Raw genomic sequence first — 16,033 nt, 5'->3', positions numbered from 1 at the left:
TATATATATATATATATATATGAATGAGAATTTGATAAAAGGGGTGGGGTCAATGAGGGGAGGTGGGAGTGGACCTAAATGCCATCAAATTATATTGCATGAAAATAAAAGAAAATCAATTTTAAAAATACCTCAAAAAGCAGGTATTGTCGGGTCAGACAGCCCTGACTTTTATCATAGTTCTGTTACGTTCTGACTTCTTGAGGGGATTGTCAAACTTTTCTTATAATCTGTTCCTTTGTTTCTGGAAAAATATCTGCTTTCTATGAAAAAAGTAATGGGAAATAGCCACAGAGAAATCAGTACTTACAGTTGTTGGCTCTCTTTATGTTTCCTTCTCTTGTCAATGTTCTTGTCGTTATCCTGTCAAGAGCTGTTAAGTGAAGGAAAAGAATCACCAATTATTCCCCTTTCATTTCTGTTGCTATGATGAAACACCCTAACAAAATACCCAACATGTCCACATAGGGGAAGAAATGGATTTAAATTCCAGCTTACAGCCTATTGTTGAGGTGAAGTTGAGGTAGGAACATAAGCAGCTAGTCACATCCATAGTCAAGAACAGAGAGAAACAGATGCACAGATCTACTTGTTTGTGTTCGCCTGTCCTATGTAGTTCAGGACTTCCTGCCCAGGGACTACTGCCACCCACAATGTCTACTTACATCAATTACAATTAATATGATCTGCCACAAACCAACCTGACAGAGACAATTTCTCAAGTGAGACTCTTCCTGTGTTCTAGGTTGTATAAAGTTGACATTTAAAATTAACCATCAAACTTATCAAAACAAGAAGTTGACACTCTGTGGATAACCTGTTCACATTTAAAACTAACCAATATACCTATCAATATAAGATTTGACACTTTGTGGATAACCTGTGTTGTCTTGAGATTACTTAGTTTGGATAACAGAAATAGTTGGGAGGCGTGAGAATATGGTATTTCCGTGACCACGTGAATGCTGATGCCTTGAGGCATGCTAGAGACTCCTATTAGGGTCTTGAAATGCCTTCAGGTAGGAACTAGATCTCATGGGAACAGTTACAGGCTACAGTGCTGGCCTTGGTCATGACTTCCAAAGGAGCCCTGTGGTCAAGAAAGGGACCTCATAATGGGGCAACTTCAACATATCCTGGGTCCACAGGAACGATCTCTACCACCTGTTTATTAGCTTCTTTCTGAAGCCTCATTATCTGAGGCTTTCTTTAGGCCTTGGTAAGCTCTCAAATTGTGTCCATCCTTGCCTTCCTCCCTTCTATCCTTCCTATAGACTGACTCAATTAATAGCATTTACGAGAAGGTTATGTAAGACTGCCCAGTGCTCTTGTATTAACTGCTCCTTCCCAGCCTTGACTTCAGTTATCTATGAAGGCAACTGTCAGAGCTCACACTGAACAAAAAGATTACTTAAAGGCTCAATTCCACTCACTTCATTTCCACAGCTAACAGTCCAGCTCTGAGAACTGGTGCCCTAAGCGAACTGAAGAATGGGCATTGTCTCACCAATCCATGGAGTCACACTCGTGTGGCACTGACATGACAGCATCTGGTCCAGTCCTTTCCCCTTCCTGGACTCTCCTGACCCCTGGGACTCACACAGTGCCGTGCACTGATCCCCTGCAGCCTAACCTCAGAATTGAACTTGCCTTCATCTCCTTAACCTAACTTAAACCCAAGTGTAGTTTCCCTTGTTACCCTCAGGCCATGACCTTTTTTCTTTCCTGACATACAGTGTGGACCACACACTAAGAATGGTATAAATTTAATTTCTTCTATGCTTACCTTGCTGCCTATAGACATTACTTTCTCTCATCTATAATCAGAGAACAGAGTCATAAATATCTACAATATTTACTTACTGACAATAGAATGCTTTCCTGTCATCTTTCTGGAAGGTCATTGTTAATGTAGATGGCCCACTAGCATTAGTCCAATAAGTTCACAACCTTCTTACTTTCAGTAATCTTTCCACTAAATTTCCATAGTCAAGCGTCATCACTGTTAGAGCATGCCCTCCAAAATCCAAATTCAATCATCTGATATTACGTCTACTCTATACAAACTTTCCTTTGGTACCATCTCTGCCCATCATTGAGTCATTCCATTCAATTTTCAACACACTATAACATGATCTATTTTTTTTGTCTTTTTTGAGACAGGGTCTCCCTGTAGCCCCAGCTGTCCTAGAACTCACTATGTAGACCAGGCTGGCCTTGAACTCACAAAGATCCACCTGCTTCTGCCTCCCAAGTGCTGGGATTAAAGGCGTGCGCCACCAAACCCAGTCAACATGATCTATTTTAAAACAATCCTCCACCTGCCTTCCCAAATCCTGAACTTCATCATGATTTTCTAGTCAAGTGTTAATGATTCCCCAAATCAAATGTGCAAATCTGGTTCAACTTCAGGTTATGGCATTTCCATTCGCTTACTCACATGAATATTTTTACACAAACTGAGCATGTGCAACAGTGAATTTTTATTGTTTACTTGGTTTTTGCTTTCTCCCCAACATACCTTTAGCATTCTGCATCCCAGCAAACGGCATCCCCCTTAGTGTAGCTTCTTAGTCAATGACCTACAAGTCTTCCTTGATTCCTGTCTTCCTTTCACATTAACTCACTAAAAAAAGAGGAACACCCTAGCAATATAACTCAAAAACCACCTCCACTGCTGTCAATCTGACATGAACCAGAATTTACAGTCTCAGCTGAGTCTACAAGAGGCTGCTGTCTACACACCAACCATCCACACCTTCTACGTTGTAACCCAGTAAGTCAGAACTCTAGTAGCTTACTCTCAGTTCTTGCCATTTTAAGAGTTTCTGGAAGCTTTTAATGTACTTGAGCACTTCCTTTTAATAGAAATATTTTAATTATGTTTTTAATAATATGCCTTTCATCATTTATTCCTACTTACTGTAAATCTTTCTCAAACTGGCTTTTCTCTCTTAAGATTCTAAATATTGAGTTTTCTACAACTCAGTCTTTGGTGGCTATTTCTTCCTTCTGTCTAATTGCTTTCCCTGTATGATTTTGTCTTTATCTGCTTCTCTGTAACCCGTAGCTAATTGTAAATCACCATTAAGATGTGGAGTTTGTTTGGTAAGTCTATATTTTACATTTAATTTGAACCACCCTGAGATTCTCTTCAGGACAGATTCCTCAGCTCGCTTGTCATATTCACATGGAAAAGGCTCTCAGTATATGTTCATTGAATGAATGAATGGATGTGTAAATGAAAACCATGAACAGTCCAAGGACATCAAAGCAAAGCTGGTTAAATAGTGAAGATTAGTTTGCTGTTTAACAGTTAAGCAACTATAAAAAAGAGGAAGGAAGGAGTAATTAGTGCATGCTAGACATAAATTAGAATAATGTGATTATCCACAAGAACAGACATAAACACAAGCAATATTCATATTTCAATAAATACCATCTAAAAATATTGTCTAAAAACTATCGGAATCCTTTCTAACTTCTTTTATTAGCTTCTCAACAAGCAAATGAAAGATTTTAATCCATCACCAGGGAAACGAAGAGTATGTATTTTCGAGTTTAATTAGTCAACAAATAGTTTTCAGTTGGCTGTATGACACTGGGCCTGTAGCTTCATGTTTTCTTGGAATGTAATTTCCTTTCACACAATATGAAAAAATTGGGTGATGTGAGATAATTCTGTAATTTCATTTTCTGTTTCCATCTTCCACATAGACTATTTAATATGTAGCTAAGGAGTTGACACTTAAAGTGTTTTAAAGTCATATTCATCAAAATTACAAAAATAAGACAGAACCATTGTTCCATTACTTGTTAAGTTTGGAAGATTCAAAACCTCAAGACAAAGCAAGCCAGGAATGCCCTTCTGTCTCACTGCACATCCAAGTACTGAAGTCCCACAAACACTTGTGAAGATTTCCAAATGATTCAGAGAAGTAGAGGCATATCCTCAGGAAGAGAGTGTTCTGTCAACACTCTGTGGGGAGGAACAGGCGGTCTGTGATGACTTGTTCTGTGGGTGGCTTCCTCCCACCATGAAATGTGTGAAGGTTGCTTACTCTTGCCATTTAAGAGCAAGTTGGATTTAAAGACAAGGCAGTTGTGCCCCAACTGGAACCCAATGTCGGGTTTCATGAACTTGAGTTACCATTTTGGACTGGTGAAAATAAGTAAAAGACTGATTGAAGGACCATATACACTATTTCCTGGAAACCTGAAATGCCTTTAAGGCTGGTGATGCTGGACCAACTGATTTACCGTCTGTTTTTCCTTTTCTAGTCATTCTCCAACTTCAAAGAGATTTTCCTTCTTCAGTGACTGTTTTCTCCTTCCCCATGATTGCCACTGCTGTCTTCTCCACATTTGCCTAGTCTCATCCTGGTGAGGAGGAATGAAGGATGAGGGAACATCGGGGATCTATTTCGTCTCCTATTCTAACGTCACTGCAATCTAAGTTCCTTCAACTATGCCACACTCTAAATGCTGAGAAATAATGCTCTCTAGTCCATTCTCCTTTCTAATCTTGTTGACTACAAATCTTGTTAAAAGCATTGCCTTCCTCTTCCAGGATGCTGTTTCATTATAAAAGTTCATTATAAAATAGAACTTGTTCTAGAAGACTTCTTTTGTGCAAACCTTTGCTACAACACTCACCACTCTCAAACTGAATGATTCATTTTCCTACTGCTTCTCCTATGATATAAATGAGCTAACTGAATTCATGCATTCTTTTGTGTCCATGACACTTAGGACAATCATTGTTGAAGATGATCAGCAATGATGATCAATAAAAACTCTTTCCTGAGTGAATGAATGATTGCTTCTGATTTGGGGTTCTGTGTTCTTAGTATATGAAAAGTACAGACTGTTCATTATGGTATCACATACCAGAAGTTATTTATAAAGCACATTGTATAAGTAACCCATTAAAAGTAAATGAATTCAATAATGGTATTTGACAACTTAATTTAATTAAATATTTGCGTGTCTACTGTGTATAAGAAACTTTTGAGAAGCAATGAACATAATATGTATTTTAGCAGAAACACAAAACAATCACTCAAATACTACAAGAGGAAAAATTTCATTTGAGAACACAGCAAGCTTCTCAGAAAAGAGAAAGTTTGGTTCCAGCTCTTGAAGATAGAGAAATGAATAGAAAAGCATTCCAGACACGGGGACTGAAATACATGAGGACAATTACAGAATATATAGGCTGTAAGAGTGGTTTTGTGACAGACATATTCTCTTTAATGCTGGCTTACAAAGTGATAAGTCATCTAACCTACAGTTAGTGCTCTTAAGCAGCCCTCACCTGGGCTCTATCACATATCTCTTTCATGTGTCTTTCCTGCTGTCTTTAAAATATGACTGGCAAACTAAGAGTTCTCAACTTAAGAAATAATATCTACAAAAGCCCTCCAACTCACATCATATTGAGAAGCTAGAAGCTGTCACGCTAAGATCAGGAACAAGGCAAAAATCTCTCCCCTATACCCTTTACGCTGTACCTGAAGTACAGTAGATCATTAAAACAGAAAGTTCATAAGTAGATAATACAGTTCATTTATCTTTGACAAAAGGGTAAAGGGAATTCAATGGAGAAAATGTAGCCTTTTAACAAATGGCACTAGAAAATTAAGATTTTCACATGCAAAACAATGAATTTGGACGCAGAACTTACACCATGCATGAAAATGAAATCAGTGTGAATCACAAACCTAAATGTCAAATGCAAAATTACAAAATTTTCCAAAAATTAACATAGAAGAAAGTCTAAATGACCTAGAAATGATGATGAATCTTTATAAATGACACTAGCATAATCTATGAAGAAAGAACTTAGAAGCTGGGTATTGTTGGAATTAAATTTTTCTACTCGGTGAAAGTTACTGTCAAGAAAAAGTAGATAAACCACAGGCAGGGCTAAAATATTTATGAAGAACCTGTTTATTAAAAGACTACTGTCCACAAAATCCATAGAGCTCTTAACATTGAACAGATTAAATAGTGCCCCCAAACCTTAAGAGAGACTTCATCAGAGGAGATGCACTGGTGGCAAATAAGCACTTGCAAAGATGCTCCATACTGTATGTCATCAGGAAAATACAGACAACATATCCCTACATACCTACCAGAATGGCCCAAACCCATAACACTGACAATACCAAGTGCTAGCAAGTGTGTAGAACAACATGGGACTCTCATTCATTGCTGAAAAATACTACAGCCTCTTTGGAAGACAACTTTGCAGTTTCTTACAAAACAAAACACATTCTTACCATATGATCCAGCAATCATACTCCTTGTTATTTATAAAAAAGAGTTGAAAACTTATGTCCATACAAAAACTTGCACACAGATATTTACAGCAGCTTTATTCTTAACTGAAAAAACTTGGAAATATCCAAGATGCCCCTTAGGAGATGAATGCATAAACTATGGTACAGCTACACAATAGATATAAGATATAACACGTAAAGATGCCAAACACCCTGAAACACATTTTGTTAAATAAAGGAAACTAGTCTCCAAAGACTGTACATTGCAACTGAAAGACTTTCTAGGAGGCAAATTATGAAGTCAGAATAAAAATCAGTAATTGCTGAGGGTTAGGGAAGAGGAACGGATGAAAGGGAAGAGCACAGAGGATGTTCTCAGGGCAGTGAAACTATTATTCATAACTTTGTAATGTTTTATACATGACATTATATGTTTGTTCATAGAATAGGCACCAGGAGTGAACAACAGTGTAAACCATGGATCTTGGGTGATGATGGTTTGTCAGTATCATTTATTTATTGCAGCAATATGTTACTCTAGTGAGGGATGTTGATAACTGTGGGGAGCTATACATAAAGGGTAAGGGATATGTGGGAGCTCTACCCCTGGGTAGATTTGATTGTGAAGTTTAAACATCTTTAAAAATAAGATATATAGATATATGCATGTACATAACATACTATGTATATCATACACAATAAAATAATCTCTATAGAATGAGCAATTTTTAAAGATCATGAATTGAATACATTTCAAGTTTAAAATCATGTCATTCCATGATGAGACTCACATTATATTTCAGTCCCATTATGATGACAATGCTCTTAGTTACATAAATGAAAAACTTCTCTCATCAAATCAAAACAAAGATCTGGTAACATCTGTTCCCTACTGTCCCCCTTCAGGTTCTTTTTTTTCTTTACCTCTGTGTATCCTTTCCCTTTCCCTGGCTCCTGGTGCTACATCAGAATTTATGTACTCACATATAAGGGATTGATGCTGCAATCCACAAATGAGGGAGAACAGCATTTGTTCTTAAATCCTTATTCCCACTTGTACAATCCACAGAGGCAACCTCCAATAGTATTCTTTATTCCTCTGTCATCACAGATACAACCATCCATGCTTTCTCACTCTGACCATAACCAGAACGTCTCAAGGAACCAAGAGATGGAAAGAGATCCTGTTTTTTTATAAATAATCACAAGAAGCTGTAATGATATCAGGATCCTCATTTAATCCTTAACCTTAAGGATTAAATTCTGAAACCAAAGCACATCCTAGTAAATTCATATATGCAGAAACAGGCTACTGATGTGTTGTTGAGGAGATTCCTTCCTTAACGCAGGCAGATTTGGCAAACCTTAAGGCAATTTCTAACTTGGAGAGTCTGTCCTAAATATCCTTGTCATTTGTTTTATAGGAATCACCTCACATGTAAGTGCGCTTCTTACTATCCTCGGTTGATGAGTAAGACTCACCAACCAACTACAGAAAGTAGTTGGGAGCACAAGGAGAGGTAGCCATAGTAGGAAGTTCTAGCTCCAGTGGTCTCCTTGAAATGCCTACGCATTGCCCAACATTTTCACAAGTGGCTATCAGCAGCTTCTGCCAACCACATCTTTCCATTTCCAACATTCCTGATGGCCCATTCTGGTCATTAATGTCTAGCAGCAAATTCAAAGCAGCTTTTCACTACTGGTGTAGACTTTAAATGACAAGGGAGAATAAAGAAGGGAAACAGGTATAGACAGGAAATTTACTAAAGGTTGGTAGATGGCTCTGAAAGATAAACCAGAAAGTACTGACAATGCTTTCACCATGGATAACTGGCAGTACATAAAGTCACAGAGCAGATATGGATGTTGGTGATGGGAAAAGATTACACAGTGGGTAGCATGCGATGTGGTTCTGAGGCATTTAGGATGGTGAATAAACAGGGTATGGGAAATAATAGGGAAAGATCTGGTTTATAAGCAAAAACAAAGTTTAGGTGGCCTCATGACATTCCCAGATTCATGAGGGGGATCTTTTATGTTTTATCATTAATGAAATATGTTTGTCATAAGACTCCAAAAATATCCTTTAGTTGTGGTGGTGCCCACCTTTAGTCCTAGCACTCAGAGGCAGAGGCAGGTGGATCTTTGTGAAATTGAGGCCAATCTGGTCTACATGGTGAGTTCTAGACTGGCTGGGGAAGACCATATATGTATTTTTTTTCCAAGTTTATGTATTTTATTCCTAGTTTCCTAAATGTTTTAGAAATCATAGGTAAATGTTGATTCATATCAAATTATTTTTACATCATACAGTATTTTTATCTTATTTTATTAATGTAGTAAATTTCACTGACTAAGTTTCTGACTGTTATATGAATTTTGAAAACCTAAAATAAAATCAAATAGGTCATAAAGTACTGCTACAAATTTGTATATCCACTGAATTGATTTTTATAATATTTTGCTTAGGTTTTTAAATTTTCTTATTAATGAAGGAGATTAACCAGTATTTTTTTTCTTTATTATAATGTTCTCATTAAATAGCAATAGCAAGGTGTTTAGCTTCACAAATTGTTTTGGAACATATCCTCTTTTACACTGCTTCCTAGAAGGGATTAGAATTATGGGCTTTATTCCTTAAATGTTAAGTATTTGGGGTTACAGGGAGACCCTGTCTCAAAAAGACAAAAAATTATTCATGTTATCTTATAATTTATTATTGTGAAGATTATTAGTGGTGGTTGCTATTTGGTTATGAGTCCTAAAATTTGATGATAATTCATATTTTTAAAGTTTTTAATTTAATCTTTGTGAACTTCGCATTATATATTTTTATCACATTTAGATCCCCTCCCCTATATGCACTCCTTTTAATCCCCCCAACACACCCAGTCTATTGAGTCAAATCTGTGGCCCCAGATGTCCTTTGGTGTAGGCCCATCTGCTGAAGGCTGGTTAGTCTACCCTGCATCACACCCTTAAAGTGCTCTCCCTCTCCCAGCAACTCTCATTTGCCAAAAGTTCCTCAGCTAGAATTAACTTAAGGGCTAAGAATGGCCAGAGTATGTTTAGAAATTAGGTTTTTGAAATTTGTCATTTTATTCATTCTTTTACAACTACATACAAAGTACTTTGATCATATTCCTCTCCTTCTCCAACCCCTCCGAGACCCTCCAACCTCCTTGGCCACCCTCCTTTGTGTTATTTTTCTTTTCTCCCCATCAAGTCCAATATGTGTTGTTTGAATACTCAGATGTGGAACCTGCCCTGGGTTGTGGTCCACCCACCAGGGGCCACATCCTTAAAGAAAACGGATTCTTTCTCTCCCAGTAGCATTTCAGCAATACCTCCTTGGCTATAAATATATTTATTTCAGCCACTTGAAAATCAAAATCAAATTGAAGAAATATAACAACTAAAAACAGCAATCAGATCAACACACAGCAGAATCAAAAAAGATGCAAATAGTCAATATGACAGGCCTTATAGGTGTGTAGTTATAATAAATATAACTGTATCAGGAGTTATGAAAAAGAACAATAGAGGAAGGGTGAAATAAAAAAAATACATTCCCAGAGAAATTCTTTTAAAAATGGGTGGGGCACACAGCCCCTGGCAAGATAGCTCAGCCCTTAAGAGCACTGGCTGATCTTGCAGAGGAACTGGGTTTTGTTCCCAGCACTCACATGGCAGCTAACAACCATCCATAACTCCAGTTCCAGGGGAACTAATGCTCTCTTCTGGCCTCTTCAGGCATTGCATGCACATGCTGTAAACACACACGTAGGCAAAACTCTCATATACATAAAATTTTTAAAAACAGCAGTATCAATATTAATTTAAAGCAAAACTGAATTCTAGTAAAAAGTATTAGAATGACAGACCTGTATAGCATAAGGTATGATTATGTATTGTTTAACAACGGGAATACATTCCTAGAAATGATTCACTGGGTGAATGTTGAGCATCATAGAGTACACACACGAATTACAGCATGAGCATTAATCTTACAGAACTACTGCCATATATTCCCTTCATTATGGAGCATGTAACTATATTCATATTCTCCAAGGACAGATAATGAACTTTTATCCCTACTAAAGAACTTCTGAAGACATAAAACAAAACAAAAAGATGCAAACAGTGTAGAAATTGGGACTTTGGGAGATAGCTCACTTGGTAAAATACTTGTGTCACAGGAATGAGGGCCTGAGTTTGATCCCCAGAACCTATATAAAAAAATGCTAGGTGTGGTTTTACACACTTATAACTGCAGTGCTAGAGAGTCAGAGACAGATCCCTTTGACTTGCTGGCCAGCTAGCCTTCCCTACTTGGTGAGTTCTAGGCCAGTGAGAGACCCTATTTAAAAAAAGAAAGAAAGAAAGGTAGAAATCACCTGAGCAGCAACACCCGAGGATGTCCTCTGGATTCCACGTGCCTGTGCACTTGTACTTTCAAACACGTGCGGATGTACCCATAAAAATTAAAATATAAACATTAAAATATAAAACTGGATTCAGAAGGAAACTCAAGGACAATTGTATTAGTGTCTGAGAGAAAAACATTCCAAACCCAACAGGGCAGAGATGCTGGAGATCTCAGCAGCTGCAGCTGCTGGGAGGAGACGGAAGAGGACAGAGAAGATTGGGAGTGGAGAGTTAATGGTCAAGAAGGTGAACCAGGTCAGCAGTGCAAGTTTGTTAGCAGCCTTGTATGATGAGGTAGGGTGACCACAATCTAGGGAAGACTGCACACCCAGAAGTTTTTGGGCAACACATATCGAACTCGATGAGGTGAGGGGCGGGAAGAACAGGCAGCTGGGTGGATAGGGAGGTAGGGGTAGAACAGGGAGCAGTTGGGAGAAGGGAAACTATGATCAAAATACATTGTGTGACATTCTCAAATCATGAATAAAAATGTTGTTTACAGAAGTGAACACATGAAAATGGAGTTATGAACAAGAATTAGACACAGTGTATGATTCTAAACCACAGTAGGCAACACATGTCTCCTCTGGACAATCAATCAAAATAAAGATGTACAGCTCAGTGTCCGGGAAATCTCAAGGTAGTAGCCAGGGCTTATAATATATGCTTCTGTATCTGTTTAAATTGCCAGGAGATGGTGCTACAAAAGACCACAATTTGGAATAACCTCAATCACAGGAAGGCACTGAGGAGGAGACATACTTAGATTAAGGCACACATACTTAGATAAAGACAGCAGCACCTCCTGTTACAGGCATAAGGAGAGGTAAAAAGAACAGGTGCTCAGATCAGGCTTTCTGGATAAAAGAGTTAATTGTATTTCCTTCATTTTTCCTTTCGGGTTAATTATAGTGTCACAAACTTGGAGAGTCTACAGCAAAGACTCAGCAATCTCTAGGTTCCTACGAGCACATTTTTGGTGGGAAGAAGATACAAACCCTCTGAGGTAAAAATATTTCCTTTTGAATAGGGTCTCTATGCTATTTTAATAATAAGTCAATGATTATTAATGATCTAGCCTGTTAATAATAAGGTTGGAATGTAAAACTACAGGGGTTTATTGACAAGAGGTGATAAATGAATAAAGATTATTTGAAAAGGACTTTGTATATTTATACATAAGTCCAAATTCAACTAGAAAAAATTCCAGCAAATGATCTATTTAAAGGTCTACGATCAAATTTGTTTTAGAAAATATTTTAGTTTCCTAGGGTCAGCATCTTTCCTGGGTAAGTTTGGCAGCACCCACCACACCTTGACTCCCCCAGCCTTGTTCATCCTCTCAGCTCCCCCACCCCATCTCTCCTCCTAGCCTGGGTACTGGACCATTTCTTGTCTTGGAACCCCAGACCTCTGGACTGACCTCTTGGCTCAGAATTCCCACTGATTCTGGATGCTTTGCATCCAGACCAACCCAACTCCTCCCTGTAGTCCCCAGGAACCCTCAGGCCCTCTTCCTACCCCCACCTACCTTTGCATCCCTGGCAGCACAGTCACCATCTTCCTGGGGCCTGCATCTTTCCTTGGTAGGTCCAGAGCCCACTGCACCTTGACTAACCCAGCCTCATTCACCCTCCCAGCTCTCCCACCCCATCTCTCCTTCTAGCCTGGGCACAGGCCTCAGACCCCTGGACTGACCTCTTGGCCCACAATCCCCACTGCTTCTGGATTTTTTGCATCCAGACCAACCCAATTCCTCCCTGTAGTCCCCAGAAGCCCTCGGGGCCTCTTCCTGCCACCACCTCCCTTGGCATGCCTGGGTGGCACAACCACAAGCTTCCTGGGGCTGGCAACTTTCCTGGGCCCTGCTCCCAGGCCAGCCCAGCCCCTAAATTCCTGAGGACAGCATCATTCCTGGAGGGATCCAGACCTTATGAGAAAGCATGAGAGCATCTGATCCTCATGCGATTTGGGCCTCTTTGGGAACTCCTGAGCAGCAAGATGAAAGCAATTTGGCCACTCCAATATAAAATTAACTGAGAGAACCTCAAGCCTAGACCAAGCAGCTGTTCATGCCCAACAAGTAAACCACAAAGGCACATAAAGTTTACAAAAAGAAGCAGACCTAAACTCAACAAAGGAAGGCTTGGGTTTCACACAAGAAACAGAAACTACACAAGAAATCCACATGTGTGCGGGATAGCTTTGGTGTCAACTTGATACACCTGGGTTGACGGAGCCTCAATTGGGGAACTGCCTTCATTGGACTGGACTGTGGCCATTTCCATGGGGCACCTTCTTGATTGTTGAGTGGTGTGGGAGGGCTCAGCCAACCCTGGGCAGGTGGGCCTATGTTGTATAAGAAAGCAGGTTGAGCATGGGCCAGGAGAGCAAGCCAGTAAGCAGCATTCCTCCATGGTCTGTGCTCCAGCTCCCACCCACCTCCAGGTTCCTGCCCTGAGCTCCTACCTTGGGCTCCCAGATGAAATGTGACTTGGGATATGTAAGCTAAATCAACCCTTTCCTCCCCAAGTTGGTATTGGTCAGAGTGTTTTGTCACAGCAATGGAGAAACAAACTAGGACAACATGTCAAAGTCACAGTGAAAAAATAATAACATGAAAAACCAAAATAATATACCCCACCAAGTACCAATAGTCCTCTAGAAGAATACAATGAGAACTTCCTAGAGATAACAGACATGAAATTTATAAGAACAATTATAAACATGATAAAATAATTCAGTGAATTTAAAGAACACACAAAGAAATTAAAGAACTGAAAGAAGATAGGGATAAACTTCTGAATGAGTTCAGAAAAGAGTGAGAAATATTGAAGAATACTCAGGCTGAAATGAAGAAGGAAGTGAAACACTCAGTAAGTCTATTAGAAATGACAGGAGAAAGCCTCACCAAAAGGATGAAAGAAATGGAAAACAGACTATCAAGACTGGAAGATAAAGTGCACAAATTAGACCACTCAAGCAAAGATTATGAAAAATTTAAGAAAACACAAGAATGGAATATGCAGGAATTGTGTGATACCATAAAAGGACCAAAGTTATGAATTATAGGCATATAGGAAGGAGAAGAATCTCAAGATAATGGTATGGATCAGATCTTCAACAGGATTGTAGATGAAAAATTCCAAAAATTAAAGAAAGACATGCCTATACAAATACAAGAAGCATATAGAACACCAAATAGACAGGACAAGAAAAGAAACTCTCCATGGCACATCATAGTTAAAACTCTAAACATACAGAACAAAGAGACAATACTGAAAGCTGCAAAAGGAAATCAACAAGTCACATAAAAAGGAAAACCCATCAGGATTACAGCTGACTTTTCAGTGCAAACTATGAAAGCCCGAAGAGCCTGGACCAAAGTATTTCCAGTTCTAAATGATCACAGATGCCAACCCAGATTACTTTACTCAGCCAAAATGTTTATTATAGTTGAAGGGGAAAGAAAAATCTTCAGCAACATAAATAGGCTGAAAGAATTCATGTCCACAAAATGAGCCATTGACAGAGTTCTTGAAGCAATACAAAGAGCTGAAGAAAGGAATGACTATACTCAAGGGGTTATAGAAAGAGATTTAATAAAGATATAACTATAGAAATGCACAGCTACACCAAGAATGTGAACAGAAATGAAAATGACAGGAATCGATACACCTTTCATTAATACATCTTTCACTAATAACTTTAAATAGCAATGAACTAAACTCCCCAGTCAAAAGACACAGACTAGTTGAATAGATTAAGAAATAAAACTCAACTTTTTGTTGTCTGCAAGAAATTCATCTCACTTTCAAGGACAGGCACTACCTTAAGGTGAAAGGATGGAAAAGAATATACCAAGCAAATGATACTAAGAAAAAAGGCAGGCATTGCAATTCTAATACCTGAAAAAATAGATTTTAAACTAAAACTGATCAGAAGTGATAAAGAGGGCCACTTCATTCTGATCATAGGAACAATTGACCTGGAAGATATTACAATCATGAACATATATTCACCAAACTCTGGTGCACCCAACTTCACAAAAACAGTACTACAGAACTTTAGATCCAGATTAATTCCAACTCATTAAGAGTAGGGTACTTCAATACCCCATTGTCTCCATTAGATAGGTCAACATGACAGAGAATTAACAGAGAGACATATGAATTAAACAATGCCATACATCACATAGGCCTAACAGACATTTACCGAATAGTCTACCCAAACCAAAGAATATACTTTCTATTCAGCATCCCATGGAATGTTCTCCAAAACCGACCATATACTGGGGCACAAAACAAACCTCAACAAATATGAAAAGATTGAAATAATTCCATGGATTTGATCAGATCACTATGCAATAAAGCTTAAAATCAACACTGGAAGAAACCCTAGTAACTACATGAACACATGGAGATTAAACAACACACTCCTGAATGATGAATGGGTCAAAGGAGAAATAAGAAATAAATAAAAGTATTCCTGGAACTAAATGACAGGGCAATACAATATAACAAAACCTCTGAGACACATTGAAAGCAATCCTTAGAGGGAGATTTATAGTTCTAAGTGCCTACATTAAAAAATCAGAAGGAATACAAATAATTGACAAAATTACAACTCAAGACACTTGAAAAGCAGCAACAAATGAAACGCAAACCTAGCAGACAAGAAGAAACAACAAAAACCAGAGTGTAAATTAATGAAATAGAAACAAAAGAAACAATACAAAGAATCAATGAATCCAAGACCTGGTTCTTTGAAAAGATAAACAAGATTGACATACCCTTAGCCCAATTAACCAAAAGAAAGAAAGAGCACCTCCAAATCAACAAAATCAGAGATGAAAGGGGAAACATCATAACAGACACCAAAAAGATCCAGAACATTATAAGGGAATACTTTAAAAACTTATATGCTACTAAATTTGAAAACCTAAAAGAAATGGACGGATATCTAAAAGCATGGGAACCACCAAAACTAAACCAAGGAGCAATCAACAGCTTAAACAGACCCATAATCCATAAGGAAATTGAAACAGTAATACAAAACCTCCTGACCTAAGAAAAGCCCAGGACCGGATGGATTTATAGCAGAATACTACCAAACATTTAAAGAAGATATAAATCCAATACTACTTAATTTATTCAAAAAGATAGAAATGGAGGAAGAACTTCCAAATTCCTTCTATGAAGCCAGCATCACTCTAATACCAAAACCAGGTAAAGATACAACCAAAAAAGGAAACTATAGACCCATATCCTTAATGAACATAGATGCACAAATTCTCAACAAAATACTTACAAACCGCATGC

At 38.2% G+C, this 16,033-nt stretch overlaps 1 protein-coding gene across 1 annotated transcript in view; it reads right to left on the bottom strand.

The window, feature by feature from the left end:
* Itprid1 (ITPR interacting domain containing 1) overlaps positions 1 to 16,033 on the bottom strand; it is a 141,027-nt gene that overhangs the window by 118,800 nt on the left and 6,194 nt on the right. Inside the window, exon 2 of the mRNA XM_008827561.1 lies at positions 311 to 373. The gene's annotated coding sequence lies outside the window, so the exon portion shown is untranslated. The remainder of the gene's footprint in view (positions 1 to 310; positions 374 to 16,033) is intronic.

The sequence above is a fragment of the Nannospalax galili genome, unplaced genomic scaffold (genome assembly GCF_000622305.1).
Source record: "Nannospalax galili isolate Female #2095 unplaced genomic scaffold, S.galili_v1.0 scaffold132, whole genome shotgun sequence".
Lineage (NCBI taxonomy): Eukaryota > Metazoa > Chordata > Mammalia > Rodentia > Spalacidae > Nannospalax > Nannospalax galili.
This window is presented reverse-complemented; position numbering and strand designations above follow the sequence as displayed.